Source organism: Magallana gigas, chromosome 5, assembly GCF_963853765.1.
Source record: "Magallana gigas chromosome 5, xbMagGiga1.1, whole genome shotgun sequence".
Classification (NCBI taxonomy): domain Eukaryota; kingdom Metazoa; phylum Mollusca; class Bivalvia; order Ostreida; family Ostreidae; genus Magallana; species Magallana gigas.
This window is the reverse complement of record NC_088857.1, coordinates 1,115,124-1,134,584: the sequence shown is the minus strand read 5'-3', so window position 1 is coordinate 1,134,584 and position 19,461 is coordinate 1,115,124. Positions and strand designations below refer to the sequence as shown.

The 19,461-nt window shown below is 31.5% G+C and overlaps 1 long non-coding RNA gene across 1 annotated transcript; it reads right to left on the bottom strand.

Annotated features, from left to right (window-relative positions):
- Window positions 1-14,085: 14,085 nt before the first annotated feature.
- Window positions 14,086-15,387, bottom strand: LOC117684721 (uncharacterized). Its single transcript, XR_010714259.1, has 3 exons — window positions 15,232-15,387; window positions 15,025-15,105; window positions 14,086-14,547 (listed from the first exon to the last, which is right to left on the bottom strand). It is a non-coding gene; the product is annotated as an uncharacterized lncRNA (long non-coding RNA).
- Window positions 15,388-19,461: the final 4,074 nt, after the last annotated feature.

Below are 19,461 nucleotides of genomic sequence, written 5' to 3'. Positions count from 1 at the left end.
ACGGTATGTTCTAATAAAGAAAAGAGAGATAATTCACGTTTTAGTGTTTCACTGTGTAAACTCCTAAAAGTGCGTGACAATGCTGTCTTGGTTAATGATCAAACTGCGGGGGTGTGCGGATTTACCATACATATTCTATGATCAGTGTTGACATTAATATATATATCTATATCTATATCTATATCTATATATATATATATATATATATATATATATATATATATATATATATATATATATATATAACCATTTGGAATCGTTTCACAAATGAAAGCTTAACAAAAGGCCAGGAACGGTTTTTGATAGCTAATTCTTCTTTCTTAAAACTTTGCCACATATTTCGACATTATTAAAGCTTATAAACCTCAAATTGAATAAATATTTATAAACTTAAAGCTTGAGCTGTCAAAAGTGCATTTATTCTCATATACCACACAATGGAAAATATAAGAAGTATCTTCTGTTGTGTATGCTAATTGCATGATTATTCTTAATTTTGTTCATCTCAAATATCAACTGATGTAACCATGAATGATATAGTATCCACTTATAATAAAAATACATTGGCAGTCTGAAAGTCAGAATCCTAACTATCAATGATAAAACTCTATCAATAACGAATTTATAATTGTCAATGAATAAAAACATTCTAGATATTAAACATGCATGGTCAAAGTTTTCATCCAATTACCATAGAAATAAAAAGGAAAAATGCATTCGATGATAATTCCTAATTAAATAAATGGTGATATTACATTAATTACATAAATTGTTCCAACCCAGCTTATACTCAATAAACTTGGATAGATATTGAGTTTATTTCTTGTAATTTAATTTTCTGTAATAAACTGTACAAATTGAGTGCATTTTACCTTTAATAATGATTCTAATCTGTTCAAAATTCAAACGTAACGTCAAGCGGATAAGTACGTTTTTGACGTTGGTGCATTGTTATGTGTCTTGTGACGTGTAAACCGAATTGTACAAAATTAACTTATTTTTTTATCCAATCAAATGCCGCCTTGCAACCAGAATTAATTATACAATTTTGTTAACTTGTGCATGTACTTGGACTCGTGCACTATATGTTAAACCCTGACTTCTTTTTAGGAATGGTACATGAACATCACAAAACTACACTATTGTTATTATTATGCCGATTGTTGTATATACTAATGTGTTTTTCTATAAGAACTTCGACGTTTGACATTTGTTTATCCCAAATAATATGTTTTACGGTGCTACCGTTCTGGCGAGCGCAGCAAGAATTACACATACCTTGCATCATTGTCAACTTAATTATCGTTTTATTTAGGTATCAACGAACGTCAAAGAATTTTTGAGAGAGTATTGTTCTACAATAAGTATGCCAAAGGTACTAATTTTAATGGTTATGATACATACAGCGCAACCCCCTTCCCAGAGAGAGAGAGAGAGAGAGAGAGAGAGAGAGAGAGAGAGAGAGAGAGAGAGAGAGAGAGAGAGAGAGAGAGACCGGTACCTGTTTGTAGGTGTGTAATTTCCTACTTTTAAATTTAATGGTCTGACTATATGCAATATCTACATAATTTTTTTAAACTGTTTATTTTTTCATTTTATTCCTTTTTATTTATTTCAAAATGTCCTATTGTTTATTTCCTCCCTACTCGTGGATGCACAATTAGCTTAAAAATGGATCGATATGACAGTAAAGTATGGCTCTTGCTAATATATATACATAAAATCTCTATATCAAAAAAGATTAAAAACAAATCATACGTCGATGGGGAAGGTATCGCAGTCTATACTGAAATAGCTAGTACACGCATTACAGATGTTTGATCCACCTCTAAATTTATCGCGGGAAATATAGCGCGAGTGCACTGTGACGTCATCCATGACTTTGTTCGTCTTTGTTTACGTTTCTCGACTCAATACGGAGGTATGGAAGCATGTAACAAATCTTTTGAGTCTCGCCAAAGCATATGCGGTACCCAAAACGTGTCTTCGAACTTCAAGTCACTGTAAATTACGAGTTAAAAGTCGGCCATTTTTGGCATAGCACCACGGGTGAAAACATTAGAGAGCATTATGGGACGTAGACAAAAAATTTTGTTTGATGAACTGTAGGTTTAGCTCGTTCTTTTTCCCGCGCACACTGGTTCTTAGAGCTCGCTTCGCTCGCTTGCTCGCTCGCCGGCGAGCTGCGCTCGCTATTATCACCGGAAAAAAATTACTCTTGATTTTATTTTAATAAAAAGTACGTCACAACATGGACCATACCACCTTAATATAGATATTGTTCCGTGTGCAGTGACCTCATTTGCAGGATTGAATTTATAATAATTCTTAAAAATAAAAGATATATTCATTTATTTTTGTAACAGGTGGTGAAAAGTCAAGTCTTAACCAGGACTCGAACCCAGTGCCTCTTGCGTACCGTGCCAGCACTCTAACCACTGAGCTATTTTAAATCATTTAAAACTATTGCTAAATTATGTCTTTATGTATGAATTTAGTAATAATATGATGTTAATAAAATAGATATGGTAAAAGACTTCCCTTTTTAATTGGCCCGTGTGTTATTATTGTCACACACTGGTTTCTACCGTCGTGACTAATTGTTCGAGGAAATTAGCTCAAGGATTAACCTGTGTCTAATTGCAATAAACTTGCGTCCACAGCACCTGAATGAATCAAAATAAAATCCGTAAATTAAAAGTAAAAACTGTCTTTATTCAATTGCCGCAAGTTGGAAAGTGTTGAAAATTAATGAAATTCACAAATAGCATGTTATTAAATCAAAGAAATAACAAAAGTTCCGAAACACAATAAACAGATAAACAATAGACATAAAAAAAATCAAAACAATATCGAGCAATCCGCTTACCTAAAACATTATTTCTAAGTGTGAACATTGTTGATTAATAATAAAATATCATTAAATATAATAAAAAATTGACTTAAACTTGTCTTGTAAATTTTGCGGAAAAAGTTTCTATTTTTGTAATAACAGTTGTGTCCGTATGAGGCATCCGGCAAATTTAACTATTTGCGCACGCATTGCGTCTTGCACTATTTTACTTACTATGCAATGAAAACCTTATTTAAATCTTTAATTAGACGTAGATTACTAAAACGGTAATCTTATCCGTTTACCCTAAAAATAAAACATTTATAGAGTACATACATAATGATTCAAATCACGGTTTTTTTCACATATGCTTAGGAATATTAGTCGGAAGAATAATTCGCCTACTAAAAGTAAAGCTCATTCATGCCCTGCCATTTCGGAAATCAATAAAACGGTGCTATATATAGTTCACTGCAGATTCCGTACAACATTAACAGAGCTGACCGATGCGATGATATTATAAACCGATCATTCCTTTACAAGGAATACTTGTCGTTTTTCTTTACGCTAACATATTTATCTCCTTGCGCAGAAGAGTTCTCTCTAGCAAGGCGCGGTAAAGTTTAAATAGCCGAAAAGTTAAATATTTAAAGAATAAATTTTGAAGTAGAAATTAATACGCAATAAGCATAATTTAAAGTGTAGATTTAAAAGATGACAAATTTATTAAATTAAGGCGGACAATTTTTTTGCGAATAACAATTTAACATTGAAGTAATGAAAGAAATTTAAAAATTATCTATTATCTAGGTAAATTATTAAAAATAAATATTTCAAAAATATCCTTAATTTAAAAGAAATAAGTAAATAACAATTTTGCTTCAATAATAAAAAGAATAAAACAGTAATTTCAAGCTTACCTGAATAAATCAAAATAAAATCCGTAAATTAAAAGTAAAAACTGTCTTTATTCAATTGCCGCACGTTGGAAAGTGACTTTGTAAAAGTGACTTATCATTGCGGTCAATCTACGGACTTTTGACCAATCATGTAACTTGTTTTAAAAAGGCAAAATTTCTTTGATGCTTGACACTATTAGCTAAGCCAAAGAAGGTGTTCCAACAATTACTCGTATTTCCGCGGAGAAGGCCTGTAACAAACACAGTATTAACTCGAAGCCGAAACAAAGTAAATAAGTTTTTATTTGAGGCTGAAATGAAATAAATAAGTTTATATATGTGGAATTTCGAAGTGTCAAGCCAAAGCGCAAAGGAATTTACCTCCAACGAAACCGAAATAAGATTGTTTTTTTTAATATCTAACAGCTGGGAATGTCATTCTAAGTTTACAAAAGATGTGCGAATGAATTAGCTAACAAAGAGAAGGAAAAAAATAGTTTTTCCGAAAAATACTTAAAAGGAAATTGTGCGAAATAGTAGATATTATTAAACTAAATAAAATTTACTCATACATGAGGACAATCTTAATTGAATATAAGAATTAATCCAAAATATAAAATCAAAAATATCATGAATAGTAAATTCATGTTAATCATAACTGTTAAAAGTATAATAGTTAAGTTTAAATTGATAAATTTTAAACTTTTAATGTAACATTAGTATCAGTTATATTGTATATACAGCGCTTTATAACTACGAGGGCTGTTCGGAAATTATTGGGACCATTGAAAATTCTCCAGAAAGTACAACAAGATAAATTTTACAAGTGTAAAAATGTTCTAGTACATGACATCATTTGATCATCCAAAGTAAGCTGACAAATTTGCCTATGTCTAGTGACCAATGCAACCGCAAACGTATTACAACGTCATTTTGCACGCGTCCCATTACGCTTATCTTTCAAATACTTTATAAATCAACAGAAAATATGAACTATTTTTTATTTATCATTTTCAGAAGAAAAAATAAATCACTCTGCTGTGGCCTTCAACTCAAGATTCAGGTATATTACGTCGACTCGATATATCCCAGTGAACTTGAAATAAAAGATGCCAATGAGTCTACGTCATCTGTTTAATATTTGGATATTTTACTGGAAATGGCAATGATGGTAACCTAACAACTAAACTTTATGATAACCGCGATGACTTCAATTTGTCTATAGTCAACGTTTCTTACTTAGGTAGCAATGTACCTTCATCACCTGCATATGGTGTTTTTGTCTCTCAGTTAATTCGATACACAACGGCATACCCTTCGTAGGCGAGGCAAGCTACTGACAAACACGTTGATAAATGATGACTATCAACAGTCTTGTTTAAAGTAATCTTTTCGTAAGTTCTATGGTCGATACAACGCCCTTGTCAGCAAATACAATCTTCCACTGGGTCGCATGCTGACTGACGTTTTTTTATACTAATTGTTAGACCATAATTAATCACGTAATTGTCTACGGACTTTTCCGATTTCCCCCCGATTACGACAAAGAGCATACGGCGGGTGTGACCAGTCAGCAAAGGATGCTCACTCCTCCTACGCACTTTATCCTACCTCTTTATTTTTAGAGATCCGTGTTTCTCTGCTCTGAATTTGTATTCCATTTTATGGATTTTTGAGATGGTTGAAAGTTTGTTATTGTCATTTTTTCAATTTAACGTATTCATTTTAGCAAACATTTTATTTTTTCTTCATTATAAAATTTTCTTGTGAACAAAATCAGACTTATTGCTATCCTAAAGTCAAATAACTGTGAATCGTCCGTTAGAGCCATTGCGTACACCTTTTAGTGCCGTTGACATCAGTTTAGGTGTTATAAGTACTTATTATTTAGTTCATGTGTTTTTATTCTAGTTAAACTATCAGTCAAAAAGTCTGATAAACCTAAGCTTTTAACTCCATTATAGAGAGACCGAAATTGTCATTATCTGAGATTCTTATCAAATGAATTGGATACATATTCGGCATTATTCGCTGCATCTTCGTTGTGAAGATGGAACCTGAATATGAGTATTCATTTATTCTATTCTTAAAAGAATTATGTTTTGTAAATATAAATTGAGCAAACGTGGTCCCAAACAAACCAGTGAAAATATAAGATATTTATTATAACAGTTTTACACAGGCGTAAGACGAATCATTATAAATCACTTGCCCAGTGATATTTTAGGAAGTTTCCAGTTAGTATGATAATCGATTCATAGATTAGAAAGATCTAACTAATCACTATTGTTTCTCATAGATTTGTAATCATTTTAAAGATCTGCTTGTGATAACAATGCAATTTTATCTAGTTATCATTTTATACAGATGGAATTTTACATCTAAAATTATATCATTTGTTGTTTATTTTAATATAATAAAGATGAGGGGGCTTTGGAGTATGAAAGCTATCTTTGGTGTGTCTGGATTTCTGTTATTGGTCGCCTATCTGAATGATATGAGGATCAAAACTGAAATTGCTAATAAAAGAATCCAAACTGATCTTGATGACATGTTGCAAACAATTGAATTCCACAAAAAAGGCCACGGCTAAACAGATTTCTATTGCAGTCATATGGAAAAAAAGCAACAAATGTACGGAAAAAAGACAAACTTTATTCGCAGGCTAGGCATGAAATAGTATACGAAATCCTTCAAACTAGATGCTATAACCGCACCCAGTATTTGCCCCTAAATAACACTGTTTTGTACCAGTTAAGTAATCAAAGTACTGAGAGCACTGAAAGACAGGATCTTGAAAGTTTGAATTTGTAATTGTCCTTGATTTCCTCGAATATGCTTCCAAAAAATATGAGTTTGAATTAATAGTTACAATCTATGTTAATTCGGCTATTTTGCAATTGTCTGATACTTTGTCTAAATTTTACTCAATCCCGGGCTTCATAATTGTAGAAAATTGACTTAACGGTATTTTATGTAAAAAAAAAAAAAAAAAGACTCCAAGGAAAAATTTTAAAAATTACTACTAACCCATCTTCGCTAGCCAAGGGTTTTCGGTCCACTTTGCTCCCCATAAACCCTTGGCGGATTTCATTACGAAAACTCGGTGATGTGGTGGTGCTATCTAGCGAGCAACTTGAGTTGCGCCCCTTGCATATTTACATTTTAATCGAATTAAACAACAGGTTATATACACACTACAGCATTAATACAATTTAATGAAAACATGTTGACTACCAAATATCGGAACATAATTAACGATGCTATTAAATACGAATTAAGTTATAACCTAGGGAAAGCAGGGAATGTTTTATTCATAGTGTTTTGTAAAGACCTGTACCGGGAGAGAAAAAGTCGCCGATTTATATGAAAGCTTTCATGCCATAAAATCAGGTATCGTTGTCGTGAATGTTGCGGACCAAAGAAATTAAATAAAACAGAGCTCACTGAACCTTTAAAAGCAATAATCATAAGCAGGAACGTATATACCAACGGGATAGGCAACTTCTACATTCACCGTGTTTACTTCCCATGATATCACGCGAGCCTTGACAAGTTTGTAGAACTATGGTCAATCCCAGTAAAATATAGTTATAGGTTTTTAAAGCGATCTGGTTAGACCATCGTTGGGGAGGCTCTGTACTCGAGAACTTGTGTCTCAACTTGTTAAAAGCACCGAATGTTTTACCAAAGATCACACATGTGTTTTCTTTTAAAGTTTATATTTACAAGCACTGCGATTGGATCAGCTACTCGCAGCTGCAGCCAATCATAAAACGGAGCTTGTCACCGAGTTTTCGTGATGAAATCCGCCAACGGTTTATGGGGAGCAAAGTGGACCAAAAACCCTTGGCTAGCGAAGATGCTACTAACCGGGAAAATCAAACAACTACATGTATATCAAAGTGGATAATTTTAATCGGTATCCGTAAAAAAAAGTTTTATGAAAACCCCGAAAACTCTAAAACTGCTGAATTAACAAACAAAGTGAACATTTGTATACCGATAAAAAACACAGGCACCTGACGTTGGAAATATTGTTTACAATAAGATTCCAACAACTTTAACAATAAAAAGATTTGTCACGGTCGCCATTTTGATTTTTAAGACCGACTTATCTGACACGATTTTCTTCATTTGCAATTCATGCAAAATTAATAGGTAAAAATAAATCCGTTCGCCACTTACTACTTTTTTGTGTAAACTCGTGCATCACCTACACGAATTAGGATACAACCGTTCCTTTCATTAAAAACCATACTTCGAAAATCAGAGACATAAATAACAGAGATTGGCAACTCCGCCATTAGCGTGTAAGTGCTACGGATCCAACCTTACTTTGAGAACTACAAGTGCAACAGCAATCTTGTATTAAGTCTTTGAATTTGAACCTGATTGTGAACATGAACATGAACCTGTTAATATGTTTAAGCATGTTTTATTTATGAAATATTTACAAAAACTCTTTATTTAGTTTTTAAATTACTTTTTTAAAACTTATTGACTTTTCACAAAGTAATGGTATTGCATATTTTACTTATGTAATGGTAATTTAATGCATTACTTCAAGAAAATTAAGTAATGGTAATGGTAATTTAATGCATTACTTTACTATGTAATTCACCCCAAGCCTGATTTCAACTAAGCCGGAAAACATGAACATTAACTATGTTGGTTCTTCAATGGATAAGATTGTATATATTATATGATGTATCTTCCAAAATGTATAATATATTATAGATTTTGCTTACAATGCATGGTTTAAAATTTAAATTCAGTTTAATAAACTAAAGAGCCAATAAACGAGAAGGCAAATTCAGGCTTGTTTTTATTTTCTTTGTACAAAATTCCTTTAGAGACGAACAGCAGTCATACCGCAAGTAGACTGGAAGCCAATGAAACATCTATTTAATTTGTAAATCATCTGTGTATAACCCGTCCCGATTTTAACTTCGGCTTGCGCATGAAGTTTGGTAGTATTAAGGTGAAAGATTGTCAAAATAAAATTCACAACTTTTAGAAAATGGGACATTGCGTTTTGGAACTTTAATTTTGATTCCACCATCAACCTCTTCTATTGATTAATGAGCTCATACACCAACTGAATCTTCTACGGTGTCGTGCATTCAGTGACGTAACTCATTCCACATTTGAACCCGAGTAAGAATATTTTGATCAATAAAACTATTTGTTTATTTTCTTAATAGAATTTTGTTAATACACCGAGGACTTAAAAAGATTTAATGCGTGTTTTTATAATACATATTTACTGAAATGCATGAAAACTTTCTGCACTATTTTCTTACGCGTAGACTCAATTCATGTGTTCTACGCATGCCTTCCGGTTTGAGACTACGGCAGACAGTAAACCAGTAGACGGGGTCACGTGACCCCATCTAAAAATGAAGGCAACATGCAAGTTCCGGTAATAGTAAATAAATAAATTTATTATTTAAAAATTATGATTTTGATAAAGAATGAAATCCCTTCCCATATGCCGATAGTGACACCAAATACCGATGGGCTCCCGGTGTTTTGTTTGTTCGTACTGGCGAAAAGTGTAAAACAAGAGGGAAACTGTCATACGGAACCTAATGTCGTGGAAAAGAGAGAGCGTCTCGTATTGATGGCTTTTTTTTACGCCCCTTCCCTTATCAGAAAATAAAAGATGCAGATAAGCAGCATTCCCAAGCCAAACAAGATGAAATCGTATCCGATATTTTTTAGAAAGAAGGTGGATTTTTTGTTAAAATAGGAGCTCATGATGGGCAATACCTTTCGAACACTTTATGACTAGAAACACAACATTTATGGTCAGGCTATTAATCGAGGCAAATCCAGATTTATGTCAAAAACTCGATAAACTAAAAAGACATGCGCGTGTCTCTCTGGTACCAGAAGATCAGTGATATTTATAAAAGGTGACGATGTTTTGGTTATTTCATTTACGCGTGTAAGGTTATCATTTCCAGAGTAAACTGAGTTATATCATGATTACATTGTTTATGAATAGAAGTGCTTATCGTTCCATTATACATGTATTAATTTTTAAAGTTTTACATATATGTTCTCATCGAAGTAAAAACAAACAAAAATAGAATTTGTTTGATAACTTGGTTTTGCTTTTGTTTTAAAAGATACAAAACTTTGAGTGATTTTGCTTATATATATTAACACTCAACAAAACTTCTGTTTACTCTACTAAATAGACTTATTTTGAAATAACGAAATAGAATAATATGAAATTTTCAACATTTCGTAACTGATATGTCTTCTCATCAATAGCACAGATAGAATCAAACATCATTTGCCCGTCACGAAAGGTCAAAACATAAAATTGGTATTTTTCTCCGCATACGTAATATGATTGTCATTATTTTGTAATTAATTTTAGTCCTTAGTGACAAATACATTTATACCCCACCCCCCTCTCTGTTTCTCTCTCAATAATGGTCAATCATTCAACAGTTCCACCGAGAAATAAATCTCTCTCACAATATATTTTTTAAGTGAAAAAGGAAAATTATAGTAACAACATGATTATAATAAATTTTATTCTAATTATAAAATCATAGATAACACTTGTAGAGTATTTTTATCTATTAATATGTGCATCACAAAATATTCATGTGAAGAGTAATCGGAAGTAATCGAAAAAGTAATTTTAATTACACTGAAATGTTTAGCTGTAATGGATTAAATTACGATCACTCTCTTCAATTACAGATTACTGTGGAATACTTCAAAAAGAGCTATCATTACAATCGATTACGATTACTCGATTACGATAGGTCTTTTAAAATTATTTTGTTTTCTTAAGTAACATTGAAAATCTTATTTTCGATTTTATTGAAACAAATTTGTTTGATACATAAAACAGAAAACCTGAAATTGTTCGAAAATGTGCAAAGTGTTTTATTAGGTATTTCATCTTGCTGTGAAAGACCTCTTGTATTTGTTATGTTTTGCGAGTTTTTGGTATGACTTATTCAATAAAGTAGTTAGTTTTCAAATAACCGTGTAAATATACATAAATATCTTTCAGGTACAAAATTCAAATATGATAATAATCAGTTTTATTATCATTAATATGCATAATAGGTCAACGATACAGTATCCAAGAGTTATCCCCTTGTCACAACATTTCATAAAGCATTGAATACTTATATGGTATCAAAAAATCTATACATATTCAGATATTAATCAAATATTATCATGATTATCTAAATAGTCAATTTGATTTCTTTCAAAGAGTATAAGTTTTAATTGATTTGCATATGATTAAGAAAAATAGAACGGTTAATGGAACAGAGTTATATTTCTATCTGTGTATGGTACATGTTAGCCTTTAACACAGTCTTATATGAGTATATTACTGAAAAGAAATAAGTGCATTCACTCTAACATCTTTCACATTCTATATATATTAAATTTAGTTTGTAAACTCGGAATAAATGAATGTTTCAGAAAATTAATTGAAAACTCTTTATTTTGAAAGAAAAATCAATGATTACATATTTCTTTGTTACAATCTAAAGAGAAAGTACATGCTATATTATTCTTATGAAAAAATCAAGAACTGTACAGTCTTTATCTCAGGTCCAATTTTTGGTGAAAAAAGCTTTAAGCAATGAAATTTAAGAACTGTAATAAAGCTCAAACACTACTCAGGCACACTCTTACAAGTGTAAAGGGTATTAGTGACGGATCATAAGATTTTGTTATTAGCGGGTTTTTTTAATTACAGTATTGTGATATTTGTTGATTTTTTGTACATAATGTTGGCAAAAGTACACATACATGTTTATGTATCATAGCTGGTCAATCGACATCTATCTTTCTATGCTATTAATAAATCAAAATGAAGTTACCTTTTCAAAAAAAATATATGTAAAATTGTACACTTGATTTGTATGAAATAGTCCAATCCACACTTTGCAAAAATTTGTTTCCCTTTGCTGGGTCAACCTAAAAGTCAAAGGGGGAAAAACCAAACTTTTTCCTTCTTTATTTACCAAATGTTTGGGCGTCCTGTGATAAATTCTCTTTGAATTTAATTTATACCTTCGTTGTGTGGGTTGCTTCGTCCTGGGGCAATCAATATAGACAATGGAAACGGAATTTTATTTTCAAATGACAAAGTTATAAACCTCTAAACTACAAGGGCTACTATGAGAAACGAATGGTTTTTTCCCCATAGATGGCGGCCAAGGAACAAAACTTTTGTAAAGTGTGGATTAGTTTGTATGCTATTACACAGTTATATCTATTAAGACGTTCAATTTATCTTCTATGCTCTATGATAAGTCATTTGAGTTATTTATGAAACAAAATTGCTTGTAATGAATATTTACCTTATTTTGCCTTGACAGAGAGGAGATCAACATTGTCTGCATCATCCCAAATCAACTACCCGCGATATGAATTGAACGCAGCAAGTTTATCTTTCTGTTAATACTTACTCAACCCATTTATTTTATTTTTGTCTTTGTAGGTACGCTAAAACTTTTTTTAAATTATTCATTGAATACCGATATTTGTATTTTAAAAATCATAGTTGGAGATGAAAACTCATATGATTATTCGAAGAACAATGAATATTAGTTTATTAGTTTTATCTACGTATAATTGGTTTACTTATGATATCGTATTTTCCCCCAAGCATATGTATTGTCGATTGATGTATACTTTAATAAACATCACATCTATGTAGTATATACAATTAATTTTACATTGTTATACTTTCATGTCAAATACTGAAATCTGATTGGTTAAGACGCAGTTCATAATCCGTTCTATTACCCTCAGCGTTAGCAACGCACTTAGCAAAGGGTAACATTAAAAATTGTTACATGCGCGAAAATTATGCGCGTACGGTTCGCTGTAGAATTCACGTTATTCCTATATGAAAGCAGTAAAATTAAGACATTCAGTATAACAAGATAAATAGTGCCTGTTTGGGAGGATAACAGTTGAAATTGACACCCCTCGAAAACCATTGTCAACCTCCGCTTCGCGTCGGTTGACAATGGTTTTCTCGGGGTGTCAATTTCAACTGTTACCCTCCCAAACAGGCACTATTTATATACTATCATTTTTTCTCTCTTTTTCATTCTTTCCCTCACATTTAAATACAACGTTGGAACTATGCAAACGTATAATAAAGTTATTATGGATATTATTTTGTAGTTATAGTATAGTACATTGACATTTACAGAGTGCTTTCTTTTCTATTTCGTATGAAAATCGATTGTTAAATAGATTTTTCAAACTGGCGGATCTGAAACCTACACGATCCAATACTATTAAGATTATCGATCGGTCAAAACCTTTAGCAACCATAGAAAATTCACGGACTGCACGAAATAATCATGATGATGTCAGCCTCATACCCTACCCCACCCCCACCCCCCCCCCCCCCCAAAAAAAAAAACCCACCAACTTGGCTATTTGTTTTAGCTAACGTACTGATGTACATAAACTATTTAATTTAGGAATCTGTTAAAAGAAAAGTGACACTGAACTTTTTATATATTCACTTATCCATGTTCAATCCATGTTCAAAACAAACTTAATTGTTAACACATGTAATTGCAGATGATTTTAATGGCTTTAAAGATGAAACGTGAAGATACGAAGTATATTATTGCTCTTTGAGGATACCGATTTGCGTTTAAAAAAGGTTTTTAACCATATAAAGTATAAACCCGCTCTGTTGTATCTTAAATGGTTCATTAAAAACCCAAAAATCCATGGTAGGGATCATCTCAAAGTACAGGAACGTTTGCTGAAGAAATATTAAGGGAATTGCAATTTTTCGCACCTCAAAGCAGATTATAAAATACTCCCAAAGACATTTTCCTTAATATTATAATATTGTTATATGTAATAGGTAAAACCATTGTTTACCCGATATGTAAGAAACGCAAAATTCGACCATCTCTTTTTAAAGATGGTTATCTTAAGATATTAAAATACACCATTTTTCGAGCATTATACAAGTTGATTGATACAATGGTTTCATTGAAAAATAACTCCAAGAATAGCATTATTTTTGTAACATTTCTAAGGCTTACGCCTTTTTAATTTTTCTAACATAGTCCTACAAAGCTTCATTGTATTATAACTCGATAAAAGCATAATTCTTGCTCACCTATTGATCAACAAAAAGAATGGTTTAAGAAAATGAATTTTTCTCAAATCTAAATATTTTGTATGTATTTTGTGTTTGTGTTCAATTTCATGAATGGTATAAACATATTTGAAAAGGTTTAAAAACACGGTGTTATGAGAATGCGCAAAGCATGCACATTAAAAAACCCGCATAAAAGCACAACATATATATCGCTGGAAAATACTTCATTGATAGCTTTTAATAAGATGATTATTGTTAAATTTGCCACAGCGAGAAACAAGAATCTTGCCATATGTTGTTTACAATAGCTCCAGTAGGGGTAGCATCAGTATGGGTGCGAATGGAGACATTGTCATTCTCAAACAGTCTCAACACCGCTAATCCAGTGGTGGACTGAGATGCGCCATTACCAGTACTTGAGGGATCAGTGCGACCTATTGGTTCACCATTAACAACCAGTTCCAAAGGAATATTACCGACGGCAGGAGTTACCCAAGTTATTACATAATATCCCGTGAATGGAATACTGTAAGTTCCAGTGGATTGGGTATATCTGTTTTGTGTGTCTGTTACAACCTTATTGAAAAGCAAGATTTGGTTTCGTCCAAGGAAGCGGACATCATTTGTGAAACACGTATGTAATGCAACTGTAGTTTCTGAAGTTCTCGGTTGTGCTTTCGCTGTAAAACAAAACAATACGTTTTGTGCTCTAACATATGCTTATTCTTGAAGTTTAAAAGGTTCTCAGAACAGGAAGTAAGCATTTCCCCCCGCTACATTATAAATGAATTTGCAATTCATTTGCTATTAAACCTCAGCTGGTCTTTTTAAACAGCATTTATGTTCGGTTCTATTCACATCATATGACTGAACTCATAAAAATAGAAACACCTACACACTACTACTTCTACTACTACTACTACTACCACTACTACTATTTAAATGAAATACAATTGAAAAAAAAATAAAAGTAAGTGTGATCGTCACTCTGTGGCATGAGTAAGATAAACTTTTTATTAGACATCCAGGTTAATTAATGACATTCATCTTGATATTTTTAAATAATTGTAGAAGAAAAAGCACACTTTTCTCTTGATCCTTTAACTGTGATTAGCTATAGCAAATTAAAAGAAATAAACCGTTTAACATAAAAATACCTGTGTGTAATTCGATGTTATATGATGTATTGTCTCGAGTCTCGAAAATGTCATTAAGCGTCATCTGTAAATCACCAATGACTGAAATAAAATAATGTTATTGTTATTATGAATTTTGTTTTCCAGATATTCATCAATTGTTGAACCAATTCTTTTGACTTTTACAGTGTAGTGTGAACACTAAACATATTCATATATCGATTTTACCTTGGTCCTTATTTAGATTTTCTCTTTTCAAATCATCGACTTCTTTTTGGAGAACTATCAACCGTTCGTTGGTTTCATCTGTTTGCCGGTAGAATGCCGCCTTCAACAAAAAGAGTTCATCTTCCAATGCCTCCAAAAAAGCCCAAGACTGAGTTACAAAACCTAAAATCAAAATCAATACATGCCAAGCACTACACATGGCGGTCATATATTCTATGTAACTGATAATTGTAAGTAAGTGCATTCTTATCTTCTACAGAATGACACAAGACATTTTCCTGTTAGTGTCTTGTATTCACCTTCTGCTAGTTTATCAAAAAGTACCTGTGCATGATTGTTGAATTATGAAATTCTTCGACAAATACTGATATAAGAGTTGAATTAAGATTGAATCTTATTCCTTTTTTTTTAAATAAAGCTGTATTTTATAAAACAAGAGAATTAGCCCAAATTGTTACTATGGCCCTTTTAAGTCATCGCATATTTAAACATAAGATTACATCTGCACAAACACATGCATGATAAGGAACACGGAATTTATTTAGAGTAAGCTAGACTTATCGTAAAGGGACACAGAACAAAGAAAAAAATAACTTAAAATTACAGGATATCAACATTTCAGGAGTCTGCACTTTAGAATTGGAAAGCGCGAATGGAGAGTTCACTTCTTATTTAAATTAAAATTAGCACAAACACACACACCTACGCATACAATACATAGACAAGGAGTCTTTGAAATTTTATCAATTTACATTTATAATGATACATTTCCAAATTATTATTTTCGAATTAATGTTTGAACTCATGTTTACACACAATAAATGTAAGCAGAGTAACTTTTTTTTCATTTTGTAGGTAAGAATAGTCGCTGCACATCTGTATTTGTATTGGGCCTGTGATCGAATTCTGTGAAGCCCGAAAGATGATTTTATCACGTACCAACAATGGCCATATCCCTGTGAACTTTTTATAATTGTTGTTTATTACTTATTTTTACGTTTAAAAAAGGCACCGATTTCACAAAACAAACTTAAGTCAAATCTCACACTTAAGTCTGATTTTTTTCCTAAATATTTGAGTTTTTTCTCAAATTTGAGAAAACTCAAATCTCTGCATTTCACAAAAAAATCTTAGTCATGTTTTTTACTCAAATATGAATATGTCATTATCATCATTAATACAGTATTATATTGTCTGTAATGTTCATTTGTTAGGTCTATTCCACTCAATAATTAGCGTATATGCAATATTTCATGCAGGTTTGATAAATATTTTTTTCATTAAAAAAATAATAATTTTGGCAGAGTTATCTCCCTTGACAAAAATGTAAACAAAGGGAACTAATTCATTTGTTTGTGTTAAATGGAATAACTGTGCAGTGATTCTACTTTCTAATGATTTTAAGGTAACCAAAATGTATTTAATGTGGTCTTTTGTTTGCTATATAATATATAAGATCATGTAGATATGTAATCCATACTTAGCATATAAAAGTGTACATTTCATGACGGATTACAATTTCATGACTCTTGTTAATTTAATCCGATTTTCCTCTGTTGAAAACATAAGCAGACGATTGTTTTTATTAAGAACAAATAAAAAAAAACCAAGGAAAGTTATAAGGGGCCACTTGTGACAATGAAAATTCTTGACTCAGCTAAGTAAAAAATTTATCTCAGCTGAGAAATGACTAAGTTTGATTTGTGAAATGCAATTTGAGAAAAATCTCAGCTGAGTAAATTCTCAGGATTTTAGATTAAACTTAGGTAAAAAACTTAAGTTTTTTTGTGAAATCGGAGCCAGTTATTTAAAAAATAATCGTGATTTTAATGTTTACAGTGATGCAACTGTTAAGTGATAAGCGCGTGTGGTTATCATTGTGACGTCATTAAAAAGTTCACACAGAATTGAATATTTCGTTATTCTTTAGTTTTATATAAAAAGCATGATTGCAAATGCAAATATTCAAAACTGGCATGAATGCTTCAATAACAATTGTATTTTTTCGATGAATGAAGTATTACTTTATGTTTTTGTACTTTCTTGAATGATATTGTACCCTGTTGGTGTTTTTGTTTGTTCTGAGATCTATTTAATCGACGGCTTTACAGACAATTTTACGCATGATCGTAACCTTACTAAATCATTGACTTTACCTTTATAATTCCTTCTTACATAATGTCTTTTGACTATTAAATAGTGCACTATTGTTGGAACTATTGTTACTATTGTTTAAAAAACACCGTTGTTGTTGTTCTGAGATTCTTCATACGTTTGAATCTTTTGTTTTAGCATAATAATAAGAGTCCAACTAACAATCATGCGTTGTTCTACGGACCCAGATTTTATTACACTCAAATAAGCAATAACCACGAGTCTTTAGTGTCCTATAGTAAGCCTGCATATTCTGAGAATCGAATTAATGTGTTTTCGTCTTGAAAATGATTTCAATCGATAGCTAAGCTTAAATATATCGTAATATTATTACCATTGTCTTTACAAAATCAATATGCGAAAATTTGCTTGCTATATTATATGAGTCACGTGGTTTTTTGAAGGTAGTCTGAAGGTACATATTTATTTCTGGAAGTAGTATATATTTGGTGATACGGGTTGTAACTTGTCTACATTTGAGAAAAACTTTTGTCATATGATATATGAGGCATTGAATTTGTGATCAAATGTTATGATGGAATTAATAATGGTCAACAGTTTTATTGTGCATTTTGTGCTTATAAGTGCTTGATATGTATTCGTTTAATGTACATGTATAAACATAGTCATTTCAAAGTACACAAATAAGACTTTGTCTTTAGTTACTTTCGAGTAACGGTGTCTTTCTTAATGATTTCGATGCTAATAACATCTAATCTTGAATTATTTAATTAATTCATATTTGTTGGCAAACTTATCAATATAACAACAAAGACAAGAGCGCGAAAACAATTTAATGTCATCCTATGCTTAGTAATAATTAAAACAAAACGAAACTTTTATTTCACAATTCAGAAACCAATTCTTTTTTATATAGAGTTTGTGTTAAGAAAAATAATAACATTCCAATGCCCATGAATTTTATGTTTGTTTAGACCCTAGAAGCAACCTTTTCGTTGCTAAATGGAAAACATGTTCATCGTCAGTCTTGTTTACTGTAGATAATTTAAGTTCCAGAACCTTCAGTCTACGTATTAGATCCCGTATTAGATGAACTGTGAACTTGGTAAATGATACAGATGATATAGAGCCAGTGATTGCACTAGAGGGGTGGAAACCTCACTGCCTCAGGCTCCGATTTCACACAAAAAAAAACCTTAAGTTTTTACCTTAGTTTAATCTCAAATCCTGAGAATTTACTCAGCTGAGATTTTTCTCAAATTGCATTTCACAAATCAAACTTTGTCATTTCTCAGCTGAGATGAATTTTTTACTTAGCTGAGTCAAGAATTTTCATTTTCACCATTGTCACAAGTGGCCCCTTATAACTTTCCTTGTTTTTTTTTTTTATTTATTCTTAATAAAACAGTCGTCTGCTTCTGTTTTCAACAGAGGAAAATCGGATTAAATTAACAAGAGTCACAAATTGTAATCCGTCATGAAATGTACACTTTTTTATGCTAAGTATAGATGACATATCTACATGATCATATATTAAATAGCAAACTAAAGACCACTTTAAATACATTATGGTTACCTTAAAATCATTAGAAAGTTGAATCACTGCACAGTTACTCCATTTAACACAAACAAATGAATTAGTTCCCTTTGTTTACATTTTGTCAAGGGAGATAACTCTGCCAAAATTATTATTTTTTATTGAAATAAATATTTATCAAACCTGCATGAAATATTGCAAATACGCTAATTATTGAGTGGAATAGACCTTAGAAATGAACATTACAGACAATATAATACTGTATTAATTATGATAATGACATATTCATATTTGAGATTTGACTTAAGTCTGCTATGGAGGTAACTTAATTTTTTTCTCAAATTGAGTAAAAAACATGACTAAGATTTTTTTGTGAAATGCAGAGATTTGAGTTTTCTCAAATTTGAGAAAAGACTCAAATATTTGAGAAAAAACTCAGACTTAAGTGTGAGATTTGACTTAAGTTTGTTTTGTGAAATTATTAGTTGTGATTTTTACTCAATTTGAGACAAAACTAAAGTTACCTCCGAAGCAGACTTAAGTCAAATCTCAAATATGAATATGTCATTAACATCATT